Source organism: Saccopteryx bilineata, chromosome 1 (genome assembly GCF_036850765.1).
Source record: "Saccopteryx bilineata isolate mSacBil1 chromosome 1, mSacBil1_pri_phased_curated, whole genome shotgun sequence".
In the NCBI taxonomy this organism is placed as follows: domain Eukaryota; kingdom Metazoa; phylum Chordata; class Mammalia; order Chiroptera; family Emballonuridae; genus Saccopteryx; species Saccopteryx bilineata.
Window position 1 is genome coordinate 221,406,050 of NC_089490.1, and position 4,870 is coordinate 221,410,919.

At 33.8% G+C, this 4,870-nt stretch overlaps 1 non-coding gene across 1 annotated transcript; it reads right to left on the bottom strand.

The window, feature by feature from the left end:
* Positions 1 to 712: 712 nt before the first annotated feature.
* LOC136321544 (U4 spliceosomal RNA) lies at positions 713 to 851 on the bottom strand. The gene has a single exon (XR_010728700.1). It is a non-coding gene; the product is annotated as a U4 spliceosomal RNA (small nuclear RNA).
* Positions 852 to 4,870: the final 4,019 nt, after the last annotated feature.

Consider the following 4,870-nt stretch of genomic DNA (forward strand, 5'->3'; position numbering starts at 1 on the left):
CTTACCTCCAGGCATTTCCTTCAGGCTTCTACAACATATTGCTGTAAAAATGTTAAGAGTTTGTTCAAATCAGTAACTAATTTATTGATTGTTGTGGAACTTTTTTTCGTGAAGAAATGGCAAACACTATGATGAGTTACTGTAATATAAAATTTAGCAAAGCCTTTATTATGGTTTTGCATTCTCTGGTATTTTTTTTAAGATTTTATTTATTGATTTTACAGAGTGGAGAGGGCGGGGGGAGTGAGAAGTATCAACTCACAGTTGCTTTACTTTAGCTGTTCATTGATTGCTTGTTGTTTGTTGTATGTGCCTTGTCCTGGCAAGCCCAGGGTATGAAATGGGTGACCTCAGCATTCCAAGTCAATGCTCCATCCACTGCGCCACCACAGGCCAGGATGTGGTTTTGCAAATTCACCATTATTTGCACCTGACAACATCACAGCAATGAAGACTAATTTTGAGTGGTAGATGAAGAGAGTTGATTGCCTGTGCTTGTTTATATGTGATAAAATGTTAAGACTTTAGTTGTAAAATAAGTAGCACCATTACTCAATTTTCTTCAGTGAAATTACTTTGATGAGTAGTTTCCTAAGACAGAAAAAATACTTAATTATTGAATCATGAAACCTTTGACTCAGTTGTGCAGCAGAATGAATTTTCTGAATAATTTGCTAAAGCTGAAATGAGCTTCTCTTTCAAGAAATATGGCAGGTCAATTACTCAGCCAGAGATTGCTCTCATACTAAGCAATAGAATTTCTAGATGAAAATGTTTTTAACTTTTTCAATTAGCCATAATTGCGCCTCAGATAAAGCTCATTGGCTATGATATTGCCACTGTGCAAAGCTAATGTTTTAAATTTTTTAAATGGATGATTTAGCTGAAATAAATAGAAGACATTCTTAGAGACAAAAAAAAGAAGGAAAAAGGAAGAAGGAAGGAAGGGAAGTGGCCTGCCCAGAGGTAAATAAGTATAGAGCTCGTGAGTATCCTGAGGTTGCCTCCATAACCTTAGGTGGAGTAGAAACCATGATTAAAACACTAGCCTGGGATACAGAGGCAAAGCCTGATGACTAGACTTGGGAGCTCAGATTTGAATGTCTTGTGTAAAGCCTGCTTTCTCAGAAGGGTGAAGCCCTCAACAGGTGAACCAGAAAACACAAAGAGGAAAAGAGTATTCTAGCTTCCTACCTGTAACTTTGCCTTTGCTACTTTGGGGTGTTGGCTGACTCATGTATATTTGGAAGTTATCTAAGAATGTGATAGAATTTTCAATCTGATTTTGGTTTCCACACGTGTGTGTGTGTGTGTGTGTGTGTGTGTGTGTATTTAAGTATATATATATATTTAAGTATATATATATATATATTTAAGGAGTTCTTTTCAGAATTTCCCCTTTTAGTAGCCAGTCTCCAAGGCAGCGCCAAACTCTTAACTCCTCAGGCAAATAATATGGTTCATTTTTACATGAGTGCCATCTCTCTGTGGGTCCAAATTCAGGCGTGTATTCAGGGAACCAGACAACTAAGTAGTGGTTCACCAAGAATTTTTCTGTTCTTTCAAGGATGGTGTAACCACCAGTTCTTGCCTACTTCTACTCACTCTTGAATGTCTTCAAAATGTTAATTTTTCATATTTTCCCCCAAATCTATATTTGCTTCTGAAATAAGGTCCTTTACCTTTACAGAAAGTAAAACTCTAGCTTTTCAAAAGAATGTGTGTTCTTAGAATGTGTAAATATAATTAAATTGCTCTCACTTTAAATATAACTTAATGACTGATACAATTTTAATAACAAATATATAAATGGTAAACACTTTAAAATTACTATTAAAAACTGAAAAAAGTAACTATATTGTCCTATATCTTGAGAACATAAATATATACATAATCCAAGAAATTTGTCATTTTCTTACAATATCAAACAATTTCTTTTCTCTAAATTGTAAATAATTTTTCTCTTTATCAGAATTATTTTTGCAAAAGGATGGATGATTGTGAAGCAAAGTGACTCTATAAGGTATTATACTGCTCACAAAAGTTAGGGGATATTTCAAAATGAATAGGAAGTAATAAAAAAAGAAGCATTTGATTTTTTTTTATTAAACAAGAACATCAGCAAAGCAAACAAGTCAAAGAAAGCTGTTCTATTATACAAATGAGATGTAAAACCAACTTTTATTTCATTGGTGAAAATGCACTATAAAAAAAGCTGAAAGTACTGGAGTATCTGCACATTCCCTGACCCTCTAATTTTTGTGAGCAATGTATAAACAGGTGCTTCCAGAAGATGGTAAGAGGCAAGCCATCTCCATGAAAGAAAATTGCTAAATGCTGTGGGGTTTTATTTTGTTTGTTTTCTAGTCTTTGAAAACCATGTATGTATCATTCTGCTCAGGGAAGAAAACATTTAGTTTCTTCTTCTAATACAGCATACTGACTTTATATGGCTCTACTGATGCAGAGTAACTGGTAATTTAGAAAAATATGTTTACAATGTTATTGAATAACAGCATTTTTTGTACCAGTTTAAGTAATCACCTAGTTCTTTTTTCTTATATCATAGTTTCTTACTGTCGATTAAATAACAGAATATTTACAATGCTATTTCCACAATAGTGTATCTTTATATAATATATTCTGATAAGCCCTCCTATATAAAATTCAGAAAACAGTGGATTCTGTAACTAATACACTTTATCATGTAAATATCTTAACCAACCTTAGACTTTCAAATTTTGGAATCTTTAAGCAAAATCCTTTTCTTTTCAATTATTTGTTACTAAAGAATAAGGGGAAAATCAATATAAATGAAGATGAAGGGGAATGATAGCACATCAGAAAAAAATAAGTGTTTGCTTTAGTGGTGATGGGCAGGAAGAGGAGCAGTGGTTTTTATTTTGGGGTCTGGTGTTCAAGTCTGTGCTCAGAGGCATCACCATCTTTCAATTATCAATAGGATCAAGCTGCTCAAAGGCTCTCAGGAGTCAGGATCTTAGTTCCTTAGTGATTGCTCCATAATGTTCAGGAAAACTGAGACATGTCACCAAAAATTAATACCTGAATAAGCTCTGTATTATTTGGTAAGCTTTGTCCTGTGGAAACACCACGTGCTTCTCCTTTGGGCAGAGATGTCACTGAGGTGACAGCGGAAACAACACACATGAGCTGTGACAGAACAACTGTCACCCCCCCCATGCCAGGGATCCACAGTAGCTGCTGACTCACATCTAGAGTGAGAACACGACTGATAAAGCTTAGGTCATACCACACAAGTGCCCACGATGCGGTTTCTCAGGTGGAAAACCAAATATTTGGTTTCCTGTACGGTGACAGGCAGGCCCTTCACAGTATGGGGAATGCCCACCACAGGGAATGTGGATTTGACACAATGCAGTGGAAAGTATGTAAGTCTCAGTAAATCACCTGAGATTAAATGTCCCATTAACTAAAACAAATACCTAATACAGTACCATAGTAATATCACCAGTTCAAAGTTAATTTAAAAATTCTAATTACATCTAATTTTGCCTTGAAAAAGAGTCCACTGAAATAATTTTTAAAAACAATAATGCATTGTCAAGAGAGCTAATTAAACTTTGAACATAGTTTATGATATTACTTTGTTGTATGATAACTCTATTCATAACCATCAATAGATTAGATATACCAAACTAAAAAGGCCAGAACACAATCCTCTTGGGCCATACCTAACCAAATTTAATGGACTCAAAAAGACTTCATGGTCTACCCTTGCATTGGTTCAGTGCAATCTCTACAAACAACATGACCTTTCTTTATGGCATACATTATTATTACCAAACATTTTGAGCCACATTTTCTACTCAAATTTAGATATATTTATTTGCTAGGATAGTTCCCTTAAGAGTTTTCAAATTAACAACAACATCAACAAAAAACAAAGTATATCTGAAACTGTTATTCTAAGGTAAAAATATTTCAGATTAAAAATGTTTAATGTGTTTTCTTCTTTCATTTTTTTCAAAATATGTATAAAGGAGGATGATTGAGTCATATATTAATGATTTAACTCTAATCGGTATATTTACTTTGGAAGGTATTTCTTTCTATGATAAGCTAGCAATCATACTGACTCTTAGACTACAAAATCCATTTGATAAATATGATATAAAAGAGCTTTAGAAATTTGTAATTGCATAAGCCTCATATACTTCAAAATGAAATAATAAATTAGTAAATGTACATTCAGATTAGCAGCAATAGATTCATAATGTTACAAGGTATTTAATAATGTCAGGAAACTCATTCTAGAATAGGAATTAGGTTTCATTTTAATTGTATGTGTCCCAGAACTTTATACAATTCCTGAAAAACTTTATTTAATAATAAAATAAATAAATTAATAAATGATTTTAAAATTTTTATTAAATTTTAATTTATTGTGTTTACATAGATTCAAGTGTCCCCCACCCCTGTATCCCTTTTTATACCCCCTTTACCTCTTCCCAACTCCCTCCCCCCTACCCTCTAAGATTTGCTGTCCTGATATCTATATCTATATGTTATGTATATATAATTTCACTAATCACTTTACCTTCTCTGATCCCAACCCCTCAACCCCCTTCTTTCTGACAGCTGTCCCTCTGCTCCCTGTGATCCTGCCTATGCCTCTATTCCGTTTCTCAGTTCACTTTGTTCATTAGATTCCATATATATATGAGACCATATGATATTTTTTCTTTCTCTGCCTGGCTTATTTCACTTAGCATAATAATCTTCAGGTCCATTCATGCTGTCACAAAAGGTAAGATTTCCTTCTTTTCCACAGCCATGTAGTATTCCATTGTGTATAAGTACCACTGCTTTTTAATCCACTTGTCCACTG